This window comes from Acomys minous (assembly GCF_964271855.1).
Source record: "Acomys minous genome assembly, chromosome: 1".
NCBI lineage: Eukaryota > Metazoa > Chordata > Mammalia > Rodentia > Muridae > Acomys > Acomys minous.
Genome location: NC_140483.1, coordinates 167,403,224 through 167,423,869, shown reverse-complemented (window position 1 = coordinate 167,423,869; position 20,646 = coordinate 167,403,224). Strand labels below are relative to the sequence as shown.

Genomic DNA, 20,646 nt, shown 5'->3' with positions numbered 1-20,646 from the left:
CTCTTGTGTTCTGTTGACAATGCTTACCTCTGCAGTCGCTGTTTTCTTCTCTAAGTTCTTTATTTCTAGGCAATCCTCAATTTGTGCTTCCATTATTGTTTCCATTTTCATCCTCAGATTGTGAACTGTCTTATTGATTTTCTTTATCTGATTGCTTGCATTTTCCTAAATTTCTTTCAATGATTTCTTTATTCCATTTCTGTAGGCCTCTGTCATGGCCTCTCTAAGGGCCTCAATCTCCTTGGCTATATTTGCCTGTATATGATAATGGATTTTATTATTTTTCTCCTTTACTATCTTTATATGGAAAGATGTGAGATAATTTTCTTGTGGTCCAGTTGTGTTAGAGTTTCCAGGGCTAATTGCTTTTGGATAAGTGAGCTCTAGAGATGCCATATTATTTTGGCTTTTATTGTTTGTGTTTTTACACTGACCTTTAGCCATCTTATTGTTTTTGGCATCAGGTGGGAGTTGCTGGTGTCCTTCAGAGGCCCTTGAGAGCAGCTTGTAGGTGAGTGGCTATAGGATGAGACTCCTCACCTGCAGGGATTAAGGAATTGTTCAGGTTGAGCTCAGGCAGGTGACCTGAGGTGAGACATGGGATCTTTCAGCATACCAGCTGTGTGACCTGAGGTCAGATCCACTTGTGTTCCAGACTATGGGGTTTCTACTGGTCAGGAAGACCCAGAGACTACTGTTTCTTAGCCCATAGTTCTTGATCTAAGACACAGAGCAAAGGTGCTGTGTGCCTCTGCCAGTCATGTGGCTAGACCTTGGAACATGTGCCAGTGCCTGTATGGACCTGGGAATTTTGCATGGATTGGCTAGGTGACCTTAGGTCTGATCTAATTTTGGTCCAGACTGTGGCAGCTCCTCTGCCCTAGAAGAATCAGATACTGGTCTTTTGCCACCACAGTTCCATATGATACCCAGAGTGCAAGTGCCATGCACTTGTAGGAAAGTGGCTAGACTTTGGAGACTATGTCCATGTCTTCAGGAACCAAGGGACTTTTCTGTGGATTAGCTGGATGGCCTGAGGCTGGACTCACCTGTGATTCAGCATGGAGTAGACCACTCTCACCTGAGAAACACCAGCACTGATGTTTTGTAGCTCTCAGTTTGGTCCTTAGGTCGCTGTGCAGTTACTACTGTCCTGATAAGTCCAGTATGTGATCCCTAATACCATCTTCAATCCCTTCGTTTATCAGTTTTAGGAGGCAAGGAATCACATGTGAACACACACATAGGCATTCATACCTTTGAATTAGTGAATGATAAAATCTGTTGGGAGGAATCAGAGAATACAGAAAAGAGTGAAACACATCAAATCAAATGAAGGCATAGGGGCATATAGGAGTTCAACAGAAGGAAAGTGGGACCACTCTTGGCTTTGAGAGTCATTTCATTTTTAGTAATTTGAACAGTTGTTGAAGTTGTTGGAAAGTATTTTTAAAAACAAAATCAGCGAGGACAGAGTAAAAAAGACCTGTTTGGAGGTTATTGGCTGAAACAGAGTATGTGCTTTGAAAGTAATACCCTCAGACTTGGTAATGGATAACTGAAGAAGAGAATTGGAGAACTTAGAGTAGCTTCCTATAGTCTACTGTAGATTGTGAAAGTAAAAAGTATGGACGTCAGTATTAGTTTAGAATAAAACTTTAGAGTTACCAAGCATGATCCTAGTATAAAAACCTGCTTTTGTCTACATTGTACATATACTTTTCTCTTCTGCTGCTGTTGTTTACAAAGTTTTTAAGAAACTCTGCCTTCTTTCTGTTGACATAGTCTCATTCTTATTCCCTTGAAGAGAATTGATTAGCCAAATCAATATAATATTTTTCATTTGATGATGATGATGATTAATATTTGGAAATCTCCATATTACTTTTTAAAATGCCTCTCACAAACAACTTGTTAGTGAAATAAAGTAAAGGAAAATCATCAAGCTTGGGACTTTCTCCGTAGAACCTAAGAAGTCTTAGAGTATTCCCATATTCTGTTTAGTTGTCTACTCCCAATCCCAGAAGCATCTCCATGCCATTCTCCTCCTTAGGGTTTAGAATAAACTGTAGGCTCTGTGCCCAACACACGCTGTCTCAATGATTATAAATCAACTAAATACAGGAACATTAAACAAAGAATCACTTTATATCCCTTCAAAGGACTTCAATTATGTGGTTTAAAATGAATGGAAATTAAGGTTAATTAATAAAATTCCTCCTAATGAAATCACTATTCATGAAAAAATAAATCTAAAATGCCAGTATCTTTTGTGTTCTGTGTTGGAGTTTTATGACATACAAATGAATATAATCTAATTCACTTTATATATACAATCTAGTTTTACTATGAACTCCCATTTTCATGGTATTTTAAAATTATATATATATATATATATATATATATATATATATATATAGAGAGAGAGAGAGAGAGAGAGAGAGAGAGAGCTTTTGCTTAGAAAGAAAAAAGGTTACCACTTAGTTTTACAACTTTGCAAGCAAAACTAAATGGTCCATGCTATGCTCCCTGAAGTGTTAAAAGGAAAGAGTTGGAATTGGCAGCATTGCCTGCAGCTCATGTTCTATGACTCCATGTTTGAGTAGGGACAAAATAAATTCAATGAGGCATTCAAACCAAACATCTCTTTAATTAGATTGGGAAACAGACTGTCTTCATCTTAGATATTGTTTGTTTTCATTAATAGAATGAGAGTACTAGTCTCCAAGGAAGATATCACAGTTCTTTGAAATCAAGATACATCCACTCATCTGCACTGTCTATAAGCTTGCCTTTTGTCCTTGTCTGGTCTAATATAAAACAAGGTTTTCAGGACATGAAATTATATACCCTTGTTATTGTTACTGATATTTTAAGTGGTAATGTGTGCATTTGCAGATGGCATGAAGGGACGGTTTTAAAACCATGAAGGATTAATGAAAATCCCCAACCTTCAAAAATATGAGGCCTTGCTTAAGCTCGGTAGACTAAATGCTTCCTGTCTCCCGGAGAGCACTAATAGAATAGCCTTTCAAGTTAATTAAAGAAAACAATGCATTTTCTTACTGATACATTTTTCTGGGTATTTAAAATCTAATATCTCAATTAGCAATATATTACATTACTCAAATCATTATATAAATTTATTCTCACTCTATAAAATTCTTATAATTTTACATGTTAACATAAGTTAATATGTAAATTGAGTATCACATATGACATCTACATTAGAGAAAAGTTACATTACAGAGAACTAGTTTAGGGGTAGTGAGACACCATAGTTGATCTTACATGTTTTGGGTCTCTGTTCTTGAGGAAACTCCAGTGTTCTGGGCAACACTTTCTGCTACAGAGTTCACTGCATACAATATACCTTAGAGTTTGCGTCAGGGCAGTGGACAGATCCTGCCATCTGTACCAGGGATTTGTAACCTGACTGCTTATGCAGAGTGTTCCAGGCACATGTGTTGTTAATCCACTGACATAGATTGCCATGAACCACTGGAAAACATTTGTTTCTTTGACCTCTGGATATATTTTCTTCCAAGAAATATTTCTGTTCTTCCACAGACTAAATTCTGAAACACAGTCAAAGTTTTATCTAATATTGGAAAATATTCCAACTAGTAAAAGTAAAAGTTGTAATAATAAGCCATGGCCAGTGGTGTGCCTGTGTAGTCCCAGCACTCATGAGGTACAACTGGGAAGACAATAATTCAAGGTCTTCCTTTACTATACAGAAATTCTAAGTCTCACCTAAGATACATGAGACCCTGCTCCAAAAAACAATTCAAAATTGTGATTTTAAATTAACATAGAATTATTAGTTTTACAAATATATTTAACAGAAAACATATTAAGTGAACATATGATTTCTATTTAGCTTTGGAACTTGCTTCTTATACATAAAATAGAAAATTTGCAATCTTCTGGTTATGGCGCTGTCCCTACTAAGCCTAGCTAGGAAGGAAGAGTAGTGCCAAAGTTCTCAATAATCCAATACATCCCCTGAGTCAAAGATTTCTATTTATTTTATATCAATACATAGTACTCAGGTCATCATAGTACATGAGGTCAGTGGGAAGTACATAAGAGCATAAATAATAGCATGGGGATGTAAAAGTGTCTTTATATTGACTTAAGCCTCAACAAGAAAACATAAAAGAGTGTTCCTACTTCTATTTCTGTAGAATTTACCACAGCTTTCTCTCCTAGAAAAAAATTATTACCTGTGTTTTGCTTGAGTTGTAAACCATTAAATTAGCAGCATACTGAAAAGGGAAGATAGGACTCCAAAATTGTTAAATAATTCTAGTCACGTGATTTCTTAAAGCTTTAATGAAAATCATCTGAAGAATCCATTTAATTTTAATGAGAAATTTTATGTTGCATTATAAGCATATGGAAAATAAGCCAATGTCTTACTTTTGTATTAAACAGTTCCCTTTAACACCTGTCATTTTTCTATATTTGAGGTAAATATTTCAAGATCTAGACTTTGCCCTATAAGAGCACTCATTGTCCAGACATCAAGTGTCTTCCAAGCAGAGCTGTCCTTTTGACAATTATTCCAAGCACTTAACATAAAATTGACAGGCAGATCTTCATGATGATTAAAATGAGAAGAAATATAAATTAAGAGCCTACGGTCAGGGAGACACTCTCTTTGGCATTCACTATATCTTTAGTCACACTATCAGATGTTGTTATTGTAACTATTATATAAATAAATAGATTGAAGCAATGAGAAGTTATGTAACCTGTCCAAAGTGCAAACAGGTGCCAGTAAAGCTGCTACATTGTTACTTCCAAATGCTATGCTGTATTTTCTGATAATAGGTCCATCACCAACATTTGAATTACACAGAGCTGCCGAAAATACCTAAGTAGGCACTTCCATTGTATAGTTCTTAAATATTCCATTACAAGTGTCCTTTGTCCCTACAATAAAAACCTAGTTCTAGTTTAGACTTTTGTACTGCTGTTTATCCTAATAGAGCCTGTGCTATCAACACCATCTCTTGATCTTCTCCTACAGAGCCGAGTGTTCAGTAGTCTCCTTTCTGTATACAAGCAGTCCAACTTGTTCCCTATGGTTCCCATTGCCCATGCTGCCTGACCTAACCTTTATTATTGTCAATTTTACTCCATCTCTTTCATGTTGTACTTGAAATATCACAAAAGATCTCGGTATGTAAAACATTCAAATCCCAACTTGTCTATATACTTGGTTATTCTCTTGTTTTTCTATCCTTGCCATTATATATTTATTAGATTTTGTTAAGCATTTTATATCTTAGAATCTAGTTATTTAAAGGAATTGACTCTTGTTTATGCTATATATCATTTAACCTAGTGGTTAGAACATAGTATGAGCTTAGTAAACAAGGCAACATTTAACAATATTTCTCCCCTATACTGGAACGGCTTGCTTTCTCGGTAAATGCTTTCCTCTTCAGATCAGTGGTGCTCACATGGGAAATTAATTTTCGAGTGAATTCAAACACCCAATTTGAGTACTTGCTCTGTGACAGGCAGTTTACTACCTATTCCAAAGTATGTGATCTGAAACAGGAAATAATGATGAAGTCCCTAGCTTAAACGCACTCATAGTCCAACGTGGGAGCTTCAACAATCTTCCCAGTGATGGAAGTGTTAAAGCAGAGTTTATCTGCACTGGAAGTCAGACTAAAGCAGAATGTTAATAGAGTAGAAGATCAAATTAGAGAAAACCCCTTCATATGTGGCTTGATAGTAAATAGGACCAACCGTAACAGTGGAAGCATCAGTCCTTTTCTGACATTGTGGTGCAGCACTCCCATGCTCGAAAATGTGACTGGGAAACTACAGTGGAGTGAAGCTTGGTGCCACCCCAACCACACTGCTTGGCAGTGGCCAGCTTGCCTAAGGATAGAGTCAGTTTTGCTACCTAGAGCCCTCACACTACTGCATCATCTATTAAAGGTATGTTTGGACTATAAATCATGGGATATTTTTTAAATTGTGTCCCTGTTACATTAATTAAGAAAAGTTGTCACACAAGAGGGACAAGAAGGGAGAATGAATGGATGGACTGAGAGAAGAAGGGAAGAGTGGGATGGAGGAGAGAGGGAAGGCATGCCAACAGCTTAGTTGAACGGTTTGCTGTTAGAATGAGTTAACAAAATGATGCACTGATTTCCAAGTTGGAATTATTGTCTTCTATCAGCTGCGTCCAGCGGCTGGCAACTTTGGCAACATTTTAAAAATCTGTATCAAACAGGAAATAGAGCAGATTTGTAACTTTTTATGATTTTCATTATATAACATTTTGATGTAAACCTAAAGGCTTACAAACTGGCAAAGGATGCAACAAGACTGACTGAAAACTGGGTGATTCCAAGTTTGTTATTGGAGGCCAAGAAGAAATGAAGGTAGAAACCAGGCTTGTGCTCAGCAGGAGACACTGGGCAGATTTAGGGCGGGGTGGTTGGAGTAGAGGAGCTGGTTTTCTTAGTTCTTTGTGGACTTTTTAAAGGGCACGTTACAACAGAGTTATAACTGACATTTGCAACTTTGTGGTTTCTTCTTTCTTCAACCTTTCTCCACACCCTTTCTTCCACTCTTTCAACCTCCTAACTCTTCCAAAAAGGATAGAGAGGAAAGGAAAGAGATCCCTGAAGAAAGTCATGAGTTGGAAAGGGGGCAATATTATCTTTAGACTACTTCCTGCTTATCAGGGTTGTCGAGCTCCTTGGGGCAAGTTAGATCTTCACTGCCAGGATACCTAACAACACCCCCCTCCTTCTCAGGGCCCCAGCACTTATGTACCCTCTGAAAAGTTTCCAGAACTCCAAATGCCACACAATCACAGAAACTATCTGCAGCTGACAAAACCTCTTCCCCTGCTCCCAGAGCACAAGGCAAATCACAGTCACAAGCAGCCCCATATATCCTATCAGCCCCATATCTCCATACTTTGGATTAAAACAAAAACATATTCTTATAATATTTGAGCTTTTAAAATAAACCAAAGTTCCTACTACATAGAGTCTTGAAAGCAATTATAACTATTAATTTGTGCTTAGGTCTAATTTCATTCTACTTATTGATTATATAAGTAGTCATGCTAGTAAGCAGTGCATCTTCATCTTAGAAATTTATTTTTATAACAATTCCCATCACACTATTGAGGCATATGTGTCAAGTAAGTTTGGGTGGTAGTTGATGAGGTATTTTTGTGTTATGTTCCTGTTAGTACATAAGAACCTAAGAGAGGTTGCAACACAAAGGGGCTAGAAAAGATGATGAAGGTATGAATGGATAAGAGGAAAGGCAGAAAAGGGAAAAAAGGAAGCAGGGAAGAAAATTAACATTTAGGGAAATCTAAACATTCTTGTTTTGGCACAACAAGATACATAGATAAGAAAAGAGATGATGGATGATACATGGATGCATGGATGGATGAATGGATGAATGGATGATGGATGGATGGATGGATGGATGAATGGATGGATGGATGGATGAATGGTTGGATGGATGGATGACACACGGATTTGTGATCCTATAGGTGACAGATACAATCTATCTGATCATTGTGAATAACATTTGCTGAGGATTATCTAAACAATCACCTCCCTTTCCTAGACTTTCTCTCATATTTATTACTACCAAATACTTCTTCCAAGAAAATGTTAGTGGTCAGATGTATAACAGCAGCACTACACAAGTTTTACACAAAATAGTGACTGAAACTTGGGAGGATTAACAACCTTATCTCCTTTATGTAGACATATAGGTAAAAGTTCACTTTCTCCATGCCAGCTTTGTGCTTTGCTACCTAGTTGTCACCAATTTGCTTGGCAGTTTGTCAAAACTTCTGCTGTCTCTCCCATGCTTGCCTTGCGAGACAAAACACTTGCCTTTTGGATTTGCATATATCAGTAGTTATACACTGGTCAGTGTGTCTTTTTCAAGCTGTACTTTTCATTTCCTTTGTCTTATGAATTTACATTACTACCTATATCGTACAGTTTGACATACTGTGATTGATTCAGTATGTAGTGCTGTGGAACTTTGTCAAAATAATTTTTTTTATTTGTTGTAAGTTTGTATTTGATGGTGGAATATAGCCCTCAACAAATTTTGTTCCATTCATCCCCAAACCATGCTCTATATAAAATTTGACATAAAGTAAAGCAAACTATGCTAGTTTTTTAATTACTTGATATTAAGAATAATACATTTCATTATGACATCTTCATACATATGTATCAGAAAACATTACTCATTTTTGACACCCTTGTTGTCCTCCTCCATTCCTTTTTCCTATTCCCCAAAGTAGTCCCTGTGCTCTGCTTTCCTGTCATAAGTATGTATACATATGTAAATTTTGCATGTGAATGACTGCTTGTGGTTTTCTTCTGTTCAAGTTTTTCTCACTGCATTTAGTATAATAAATTTTAGTAACATCCATTTTTATAAATTTTTAGGATTCATTCTGGAAAGAAATTATTGCTTAACAATCTTTTTTCAATAAGTGATATACTCTATTCTGTCTGCCATGGGCTATAGCTCACATTTGCTTTCTTGATGCTGATAATTGAACATGACTGATGGCATGTAGGTGAGGCACCCTTTCCCACATCAGCTTTCTAACATGGACTGAAATAAGCCTTATGTTTTGATATAACATGTTGCAAAAAGCTATTTCAAATTAATACATAGTTTACTCTATGGAGAGAATTAGTAATATTATCATGGACAGCAATGGAAAACCTGGAAAGGGCATAAATAGCCCATTATAGAGGAAAGCTACTAGTATTTCAGAAATGCTGCTGCACTAGCATCCAGTTCGAAATTCATAACTGTTTTTTTATCTGAGTAGCAGTTGCATGATTGCCTGACTGTCCTGAAATCTAACTGGAAAAAAATTTGTTTTGATAAAATTCGAAAATTTCCAAAATAGTTTTCATAGAAATTGCAAAATTTTCTTTCATAAGAATATCTTCTTTGGCAATCACTGTCAAGGATCTAAGGTGGGTTTTTGTTGTTGTTGTTTATTTGGGGTTTGTTTTGTTTTTTAATATTATCAATTTAATGGTTAAATAGTGGAATGAAAATTATGGGAATAACCAACCACTTTTTAAAATTGTATTTAAGGTCCACCCCACATTATAGAAGCTATATCCAAAACAATCAAAGGGCCAAAAACATCCAGATAAATAACAGGTCAGGGCCCCTATGGGAAATGTTCAGCAACCTGAACATAACAAAAACATTTCTAATGGCAAATTGCTATGACCATAGATCAGTACAATGCTCATTCTCATCAGAGAAGCTTCTTACAGTAGATAGCAATTAAAAAAGAGAGGCACAACTGTTCAATGTGCAGAAAATAAAAGACTTTAAAGCCATAAATAAGATGCTGCTATCACATACACTTAAAAGTCAAAATATCTATACAAAAGAGAAGGCAGATAGATTGCAAGAGCCAACGGTAGTGGGTGGCTTCATAGAAACAGTGTTTCCCAGACATCATAGGGCAGAGACACATGTGAATTCACAACAATTTTGACAACATATACCAGTGACAATAAGAAAAAAATCCAGCATGAAGGAGAGCAAGTCGCCACAAACTCTGATCCCTAACTGAGGAGCTACTGACATTTGTTTATTTGCTGCTGAAAGAAAGTTCATTTTCTTTAATGTTATGATATCTGATTTATCTACCAGAACCCATGACACCCAGAAACAGCACAACATAGACTATATGGATTCGGGAAGGGGATAAGTAGATAGACAGATGATAGACAGAAGATAAATACATTATATAGATGGATGGACAGAAAGAAAGAAAGAAAGAAAGAAAGAAAGAAAGAAAGAAAGAAAGAAAGAAAGAAGGAAAGATACACAGACAGACAGACAGAACAGGAGTTTGGGCAGTTAAGAAAGCGATAGAGGATCTGGGAGGACTTGAGGCTAAAAAGGATCCAATATATTCTTTGAAATTCTCAAATAATAAAGTAATTTTTTAGAGTACTATTAATTTAAGTGTCTTATAGTTATAGCAATGGTATTTTCCAAAATTCAAATCTTCTCAAGCAGCATTTCTTAAAGCAAACAAACAAACAAACAAACAAGATTCTTTTTCTTTTTTTCTTTCTTTCTTAAGAATAGGATGATTTTGTTTGCTTCATTGGTGGGGCAAGTTGAGGAAGATGAGTTACCCAAAATTGCTTCTAGGCTTGTCCATTATACCATGTTTTGGTATAAGTATTAATTGGCAGTATGAAAGTAGTTTGTGTCTATGAAATGGAATTTACCCGAATGAATGAACAATTTCCACCTAAGGTACATGTTCCAACTTACTGTGTGCTCATGCCATGTATTCTGCTGAGTGTCAGCATTTCAAGATGGGAGCACACAGAAATCGTCAAACTCAAAATTCTTTTTCCCTTAAACTATGTTTGAGTGTAAATCTCACCCCAAAAGAAGCGAATTAAAACAAAGTGATGCATCTTAATGGGTTCAGCATGTACCCATAGCACATTTTTTATACCAAGTTGTGTGTATGATTTTTGTGATGTAATTAGAATCAAGAATGGATTAATAAATGAATCCATGAATGAAAGAACACTAATCTTGTTTTAAAAAGCCGACTAACCTCAGATACATATACCTTTCCAGAACATGGCACTCACCTGGTTGCTGCTTCTGTGCATAAACAAAGCTGGAATTGTTAGCCAATGGATAGGAACAACTCTTTCTTTTCCAAATATTCATAAAATGTACCATGCCTGACATTTGGGGCAATGTAAAATCAGCCAGATACGTACAGCTATAGATGCTAAGAAATAGGTTTCAAGACGTGAAGATGGCAGGAATTCTAGAAACATATTTGTGGGAGCTGACAAAAGCCAGTGCTGTATCACCATCACTGACTTGAAGAAAATATAACATTTGATAAACATACTAGTGGGAACTTTTCTCATTCACTCTGAGTTTTCTAAATCAGAAAGCTCATGAAGAGTTACTTCATGAAGTAAAATGAAGTATTCCTCTCATTTTACAAATTTCACAGTCATTGAATAGTGGTAGTAACTATTTTGATGTTCATTGAAATTTACTTGCATATACAGACTAATTGATGGGGATTGATTCTATATTCTCACATCAGTTAAATAAGTTATCTATCACTAAGTGCAATCTCCTGCCCTAGACTACAAAATCAATACAGCCATTCATGTACTGAATACTATTGGTCTGTATATGAACCAAACATGTCCAATCAGCTCTATGCAGAGATGAAAATTCTTTAATATATTTTATTGTATTATTCATATTACATCTCAGTTGTTATCCCATCCCTTGTATCCTCTCATTCCTCCCTCCCTCCCATTTTCCCCTAACTCCCCTCCCCTATGACTGTGACTGAGGGGGCCCTCCTCCCCCTGTATATGCTCATAGGGACCATGCCCCCTGGACGGGGCGGCCTGGTGGCACTCAGAAGAGAGATAGCAGGCTATCAGGAAATTTTCAATGGAATAAAAATAGTTATAATTTTATCTCTACTGATACTTCATGTTTGCTAGTTTCTCTGTGTTCTAGTGATTATAAGAGAAATTATTTTGATTTTTTAAGGTTTCATTGATTCTTTGTGAATTTCACATCATGTACCCCAATCCCACTCATCTCTCTGTCCCTTGTCCCTATATATCCCCCCTCAACCCTTGCAAACTCTGCTGCAAAGGAAAACAAAAAATAAAATTTTAAAAATAAATGAATAAATCTATCTTATCACAGATGCTTTGTTTTGTCACAGTTGTGTTACACAGTATACCTTTTTGCCCAAACAGCTTTACTTGGAAATGTTCATTCCAGTGAGTGATTGGTCTGGTTTCTGTTACACTATCAATACTGGATCCTTATTGAGACTCCTCTAAGATACCCTCTTGCTGCTCAGCAGCCTTTGTTTTACAGGACAAGCCCCTTCATGCTCCAGCAATTCACAGATGATGGAGAGGGCAACTCACAGCCCTGGATCTGGGGCCTGGATGATAGCTCAATCGTCTAGCCTTCCTGGTCTCCTTTACCCATGCTACCAGGAACAGATCTCTGGCTTTTCCCAGGCAAGAGAAAGAGCCAGCTCTCTCATACCTATATCAACTCTTCTACTTTGCTCAGGCCAGGTGTAGGGAGGACCAGTTCTCCAAAGTGTGTCACCCTGTGAGGAGAAGGGCCAGCCTCGCACAGCCTTCAGACATCAACATGGTCCAAAGCAGCAGCCCGGCCCAGAGACATCCACATGGCTTTTGGTGGTAACATGGGTCATAGACATCAATACAGATCCCTGCTGCTCCAGGCCATAGACACAGACATGGTCCTTGTTGCCAGCACGGACCAGGTCCTCACCATGGCGTCAGGTGGCTGTGCATGCTATTCACATCAGGCCGTTCCTCACTACCTTCACATTCCACCTTTCTTCGTCCTGCATACATTATCCTGCTTCTCTTTGTCTCCCATTTGTGTACCATATTATTCTGCATCTCAGTTGCATGCCAGCCTCTGGGTATCATCTGCCCTGTATATCCTGCATTTTGACATTTTAAAGTAGAAGTGCTAAGGCAACAACTAAATGTCAACAGGAAATGCAGAAAATAAAGTATGATCTTTAGTTGCTAGTTGCCACCTTTGGATGGGTTTGCACATGGAGACAGAACATCACTGAAGAGTAGACATAGCCATTTGAAGCAGTTGGACCATAATGGGGTAAATTGGTACAAATTCTTTGCCTTCTCTGCTCTCATTGATTGAACATGAAATTCCAGGGCTTCCCCGAGCAGAAAGTCCCTGTCGTTGTCAGATGGATCATCATCCAGCCAATGCAAGAAGTGTGCATGAGACCATTCTACCCTCTGCAAAAGGAAATTCAGCTCATCTGAGTTGTAAACAAACAGTGAATAATGATGCTTAATGACATAACATTTAGCACTACTGTTCTATCAACCACATCGTCCCTTGTCTGGAAAAACAGGAGTATGAATGATCTCAGTAATGGATAGGATTTTCTCAAATCTGACACTTCTCTGCAAAGTGGACTCACAGCCAACTACATGTGTGTAAAATTAATAGCAAATTGCATTTTTCCACCTTCACCAAGAAGTTTTATGAAACCGGCCTTGTGGATAAAAAGTTCAATGGCACTTTGGACAATAGCTTCAGTGCTGTAAAAGACAAAATTCAAGCACCAAATTTGTTTAAAGTAAGAATTAATAACTCTGGCAATGGAAACTTATAGCTCTTTCATGTACAGAGAGCGAGGAACATTAGACTTTCCTGAACCAATAGTGACCCAGAAAATTCTTCCTGATACATGGTGATGACTGTGGCCTTGAAAACATCTGCCACCGAAGTCAGTAAGGGCTGTATGGCATTTCCCATAAGATCGCCTTCAGAGGTGGCATGCTAGTTCAGCTAGTGATGAGAATGAACTCTGATTAGCAACCACCATTGTTACTGATTGGTGTGAGGTAAACAGGGAACTCACCACTCCCACAGTTTTCTTCTGTACTCCAGGGAAAGGCCCAGTCACCTGGCTTACATCTCCCTCAATAGACAGAAACTGCTCTGATTTCACACCATATAACTGTACGATCTTTGCCACATTTTTTTGACACAGCTAATGTACAGTCTGCATCAATAGGCACATTGAGTTCACTTGCTATACTTTTTTGTTTTGTTTTATTTTTTGTTATTGTTTGTTTTATAATTTTATTGTTTCTTTTTTAGCATATACACTTATATTATTACACATTATTTTTAAAAAACTACATACAGCACGAAGAACCAGGAATCAATCAGGAATCATATAAATGTTACATTCATAGTGATTTGGCTATCCATATTTGGCAAACTTGAAGGGAACATCTTTCCTAGTTTGTTGAATCTAAATTTCTGAATGAAAATCAGTATCTATCATATCTCATATCAATTAATTTAAAACACACTTGCTATACTTTTAATGATCCCATCAAACCCATGTCACCAGGGAAACACCAGGCTTATGTCACCAGGAAAACACCAACTTGATGAGATCAAAGAGCCACAATAGATATTTTGAGATAAACAGCCTCATAAGGGTTGTGGTGAATCTTTCATAGCATTTTCTGGATCACATCCTGGCTGTTTTCAGTATGAACATGTCTTTGTGTATCATTTTCCATGTGTGGGAGGTCAACATAGAGCTCAGCAGTTGCACTTGTATTGAAATTCCCTTAGGTATTTTGACTGTATAGCTGAAAACGCTTTCACAACTAATTGTAAAGATGTAATAGTTTAGGATACTCACTTTCAAATGTCTGTTAAAAAAAAGACCAGTTTCAGCATGAAAGTGCCAGAGGAAGTGCACTCCAAAACATGGATAAAATTTCAGGCTGCCCATCTTTAACTAATTCTTCAGTGAAACAAATGTGAGAAACAGGATCTCTCTTTGTGGTTAATACTTTTTGTAAATGCTGTACTTGTCCACAAGCAGCACAAATATTATCCATAAGTTTTTCCATATTTGTATAGAAGGAAACATGAAAGGCTGCCTTGTTTCCTGTGGTTGGCATGGTAGCTCATCTGGAACCTCCTCTCATAGTCTGACATCCTTTGCTTTGTTGATACTGTCTTCCAGAGTCACAAAATTACCACCATGACATTGGTAACCCTGTCCTTCAGAGGCCCGAGATTATTGAAAACATGAAGAGGTATTCCAACCTGAGTGGGATTCTGAGTTTCCACACCTTGCTACAACACACAGTTAGCATGAGTTTCCACCTCAAGAAAAACTCTTACAATAAACAGTAGTCATTTTCTATTACTTCTATTCCAGAAAGATCGTTTCTTTGAGAAAGATAATCAAGTTTATTGAGAAAATGAGCAGCTTTTGGGTTTTTTATTTGTTTGTTTGTTTTAAGTTTTTTAGGGGGTTGTTGTTTTTGTTTTCTTTTTTCTCAATTTTTTAAAAAATTTTTACATATAATTTTATATTATTACACATATATACAACAAACTACCTACAGCAAGAAGAACCATGAAACAATCAAGAATTCTATAAATGTTATATTCTTAGTGTTTTGGCTATTTGTATTTTGCAGCTTTGAAGAAAACTTCTTTCCTATCTTGGTGAGTCTAAAATTCTGAATGTAAATCAATATTTGTCATATTGCATCATTATTAACTAAAAACATCTATCTAGACCTTTAAAATCTTAACCCCTAAACAACTAAGGTTCATTGTAAAACTAAGCTGGTCTTCAACTCCATCAGAGACTTGAGAAGGAATAAAAATGATTACCTGAGTATACAAGGAGTGCATGTTAGTAGCTTCCCAAATGAGAAGATGAGAGAAACAGTTTGCTACCTGAGCCATCACCCAAAACTCTCTATAACATTGGAGCATTTTCTTCAGCCTTTTGGACCAATATATCTGACAGACATATTTGTGAGGCAGAAACTATTGCGGACTTGCTTACCCTGTCTTGGTAGAGTTTGGTCCGTTCACACTGCCTGCATCCAAGCTTGCCCGTTTTAGGCAGAATTCTGTCTGTGGTAGAAATGAGGACATTTTTCCCAGTGGCTTGTTTGCCACATTTGAATCCATCTCCATAAGAAGGTTTTTTGTTGCTCATCATCCTCTTTGAAGTAGACTGGATATTGTCAGGAGTTAACCTGTCTCATTGTCAATGAATCCTTAAAATAATTAAAGCATGTTAATGCCATAGTCTGTATGTCTCTGAGGTTTTTGAAGACTTCATCTAACTATTTTACCTTATCTTTCTATAGAATCATATCCCTCTGTTGCACCTAAGGTGTATATTCTTGTGATAAAAATAGACTAGTAATTGATATGACCATGATTCGATCAACTAACAATTAACTTGTATAACATATTTATTCTAAACAGCATACAATAGCACTTTCAAAATACTGGAAGTAAACCTTGTATTATAATTGAGTTATATGAGTACAATACCTCATATTAGAGTAGAAATATATCTAATGTGTGTGAAGAATAATCTTACATTTGAATTCTATACCACTGTATATAAAATACACTTATTTTGCATTTATATACAAAATTCTATACCAGTGAATTAGAAATAACCTTGTGAGTGAAAATTAAGGCATTAAGTTGAGGAGTAGATTCACTAATCTACTTTTTGTTCTGTCTTCTGTATTTTTCTATATTCCCCCTTCTTTCTTTTCAACCCCTACCTACAAACCTAAGAATGTACGATAAAGGAAAAGAGAGACATCACTGAGTCTAAGCTTGTTTTCTCTCTAAATAAGACCAGTAATAACTTGTAACCAAGTGCCATTGATAATAAACCTCTATAGACCAAGAAAGTAACCAAAAACCTTCCAGACCCCCTTAAAGGAAATGGGGCATTGTTCTCTTAAGGTTTCTTGTGGCTGATTTGGGACAAGTAATAATATCTTTGTAGAAGCCCAATAAATTGGGAAAGTGGTTAAACCAGCTAGGAATCGCATTTGTCGTCCAGTTTATAAATGTTGAGAAATTCTGTGCTTAATTAGAGTCCTGAGTGGGACAGTCTGAAATGCTGGACCAATTGGGATTGGAAGCTTTCTTCGAAGGTGTCCTGGGAGATGTCTTGTTCTGATGAGGAACAACAATTGAAGCACTTGGTGATGCAGGATGTCAGTGTCCAGGATGCTGAGAGGAATGAATCCTGTCCGCTCTGATCCAATGTCATTGTCCAGTTCTTTTGTTCTGAAAACATATAATTTCTCACAAACATTATACAGTCCTAAAATTATAAATGTATGTGATGCACAGAACAATTGAGGCTGGTTCTCTGCTATTTGTTGAGCAGAAAAAAGACATCTGTAAATCTTCATCATGCTATATGAAAAATGGCATCTAATAATAATTTATAGGGATTCTGTAACCAACAAAAGGTATTGTCTGTGCCTAGACATTTATGTCTCAGCCAGTCTCAGAGCTTTTCCCATATAGTAGGATTCGAAATGTATGTTACCTGCTTGTTCTACAGTTTAAATTCTTCACATCCCAATTGTGTCCCTCTCCCCCATCCCCTCTCCCTCTCTCTAAGCAGTTTTTATTATCTATTTACTTCCCCTTGTAGTTCTCCCTGAAGTCCCTTACTAAGATATAACATGTGAATTATTCTCAGAAGTAAATAGCAGGCAATCTGAAGTCTTGCTAATTGTGTAGTACTGGCAAATATTTTATTGTATGGTTCAACAATTTTTTATTTTATCCTATCATAATGGATGTTTTCCCTGGAAAGTTCCAATTCATGCCTGCATTATCTAAAAAGCACCTTCCAAATACTCAGTACCGCTTGCTTGTGCCATAAATCTTCATGTTTTACAAGAAGCAGTAGATGTAGTTCTTTATCCAGCTAACTGATGCCTTGGGTAAGTTTTGCTAGACTGGTGAATATTAAGATGTATATGTTTTTACACCAAAGTCTTCATTTAAAATTTCATTATACCAATCACTCTCTTAAGGCCACTGCCACTGCTATGGAACCCGAAGTCCCACAACCAACCACTGAAACAGCACTCTATTTTGAAGTCTTACCCAACATTTGAACTGAAAGCTAGATTCACAATGGTGTCTACAAAACTCTATATGTTTTGTTTTCACACCAATAAAATAAGCAATAGGATTACCTACTTTTCAGTATTATAGTGAGGATTAAATTAAATAATTCAGGGACATTATGTGAGTAGATACTTTGTAAGCAAACAAAAAGTGCTAGTTCTTGGTTACATTTTAGATTTATATAAGTGAGAATTCTCAGGGATGACACAGAAACTCAGACATGTTTAAACTTACATGCCACAGTCTATTGAAATGTTGCAGACAAAATCTTTGGAAAGCCTAGAATGAATCATAAGTCCTTAAGTTGGACTATGTAAAAGAATTTCTGAAGGAGACATTAAATAGTGAAATCAAGGTGTTACTCTAATTCAAATCTTGCAGATGCTCTCAGAGGTAGTGCCTGTAATACAGACCTTACCATCTTCTATATGGAACTGCTTCTAGAAGGAAACCAACTCCAAGTCTCAAGTTTACACTTCAGCTCAGAAATGGCAATTGAATATATATGTATTTTTATATTGACCAAATTTGCATTGCCACAAATGTCATACATATATACATTGATGAATTATATTTATGTTAATGAATATTGAAGAGTGGATACTTTCTAAAGCCCCCATTTCATTGAAAATATTTTTCATATAATATATTATGATTATGGTTTCCCATTTCCCTACTCCTCCTAGTTCCTATTCATGTCCTGCCCAGATCTAAATACTTTCTATCTCTATCTCTATCTCTAAGAAACAAGCAGGCTTCCAAGATATAATAGCAAAACAAAATAAAATCAAACAAATCAGGATAGAACAAAACAAAGGATATGTAAAAAAAAATACCCTGACTCAATATTATGAGATATAAAACCTTCAAAAATGCTACTGACTTCATTTTCTCTGCTGCTCATAGCTCTACCCTTAAGAGTTCCCTTTCTCCCAGACACACTTTATTTGAGAAAACTAATTTTTCAATTGTCAGTCACTATCAATTGAAGATAGTTTCTGGGTTAGGCATGAGAGAGTATGTCTATTTCTCTTTTCAGCTCTAGTGCCTCACCTGGTGCAGAAATATGCAGACTCTATAAATGCTATTACACTCTATGCCTTCACATGTGTATTGGTCATGAGCTGGCTTTGGAAAGCCTTGTTTCTTTGGTGTTCTACATCCCCTCTGAAATTGGTGTTATATGCTGTAAAAGGAAGCTTCTCTTATGATGGTTGAGCAAGGTACAGATGTATGAATATACCATATTAGCATTAGGAGTCATGTTATTGCATCTTTAGCAGAACAGTGGTATTTGGATTTCTAGAGCTCTCTACAGCAAACATATTCTAATGAAACATTACAGTCTCTATGGCATCACTGATTTAGGATTTCCCAAAATGTTACATGCTATCTTCTGAGCCTTAACTAAAATGACTATGCATGACTTCTTTCGTTAAATAAATTAGCAAAAAAAATTCTTCAATTTGTACTTCTCTACTTTATGATTTACTATAAGGTCAAGATGTACACAGTGATCTCCACAAGAAAACTATAAACAAGCATATCCAACCTCATTAGATATGGGCCCTTTATGTAGCATCAATGCTACATAATTTATTGGTACCTCTATAAATGTTTCAATATTATTAAGTTTGGGGAAAGATACAAGTTCTATTATTATAGTCTAAACACATATTTTAAATGTGTTATAATTTGAGACTGAGTCTACAATCATTTAAGCATGCAAAATAAATTTTATAGGAAAATTCCTGAGTTTCTGAGCATAGGTCTCGGGTCTTAGGAATGTCATCAAGTTCCTTCTGAAAAACAACCCTGAGAGTCATCTCTTCAGCATTTTGTACAACACAGAAAGCCATCACTTCACCCTCTTTACTAAGTTACATTTCTGACACAGTATAGGAGATGTTCATATTTTGCTGTCACTAAGAGGAAGCAAATGCAGTGATGGCAGCACATATTATAATCCATGCACACAGGACATATAGGTAGGAAGATCTGGAATCATGTACTACCTGGTCTACATAGTAAGTTCAAGATTTTATATTAATACAAAACAAACACACAAAAAGATGCAATAGAAAAAAAAACTAGGCCTCATGGTTTTAGAGAGACAATAGGTAGCACTGTCAGAGACATTCATGATGTTGACACAGTCTGTCTCCCTCCTTTAGGGAACTGAGAACGCCAAACCAACAATAAGATGCAGCTGCTACTTGTTCCTGGCGCTATAGATCACAGATACACCCACTACCTTGGCTGTCTTAATTTTCCAGCATGAACCTTATCATCCTTTTAAATAACTACCATTCACGCCCATTTCTACAGACTCTCTACCATCCCTTTTACTGATGAATAAGATAGAGTGAGTTCACTGTATAATTTTTGTGAGAGGTGACAGCCAGGCTGCACTCACACTTAACTCATAATTTGCTTTAAAGTACTATTTCATCCTCCACTGATCATGTGGAATTGAAATTATGAAAATAAAAACATAAAAAAGTAGCACATTGAGGCTGCTACTTTCTCTTCTTCCTATGTGCTCAGTTATCAGCTGAGTCATGATTGCAACTAACTTTCACGCCACCAGTAAGACCTTATTATCCTAAGAGAGGAAATCTGTATCTACATGAACTTTGGGAGGTTATTTTTGACTTTTTAAGTGGGTATGGTGTATGCAAAGTTGAGTCACCCTAGTTTCTAAGATTTGTACAAGGTTGTTGGTGTAGTCATTTTGGTTTTTGATACAGAAGGTAAAGACAAATACTCCTGGAGGTAAATAGAATCCAGAGTATCACTTAAAGGTTGCTCCAAACCAAATCACTATGCACTGCTGTGAAATTGGGCCACGTTTTCCTATTCCCATTTGATGTCTGCAGAATTGGTCAGGTAAGCGGGGCTAAATGGATTGTATTTGTGTATTTGTACTCTCAGTTTGCAAAGCTATGCAATTTGGAGGTCCACCTCATTATGTGACCCATGGTAAACCATGCTAATCAACAAAACACATTTAATTTCCATATTATT

At 36.6% G+C, this 20,646-nt stretch overlaps 1 protein-coding gene and 2 pseudogenes across 16 annotated transcripts in view; 1 reads left to right on the top strand and 2 right to left on the bottom strand.

Moving 5' to 3' along the window:
• The window catches only part of PTPRD (protein tyrosine phosphatase receptor type D), a 2,167,047-nt gene that overhangs the window by 1,401,716 nt on the left and 744,685 nt on the right, over positions 1 to 20,646 (top strand). The window lies entirely within an intron of this gene.
• On the bottom strand, positions 12,628 to 14,021 carry LOC311606935 (conserved oligomeric Golgi complex subunit 5-like; annotated as a pseudogene). The gene is made up of 2 exons: positions 14,018 to 14,021; positions 12,628 to 13,702 (listed from the first exon to the last, which is right to left on the bottom strand). The product of its transcript is annotated as a conserved oligomeric Golgi complex subunit 5-like (transcript).
• On the bottom strand, positions 14,113 to 19,478 carry LOC311606931 (conserved oligomeric Golgi complex subunit 5-like; annotated as a pseudogene). Its single transcript has 2 exons — positions 19,331 to 19,478; positions 14,113 to 14,908 (listed from the first exon to the last, which is right to left on the bottom strand). The product of its transcript is annotated as a conserved oligomeric Golgi complex subunit 5-like (transcript).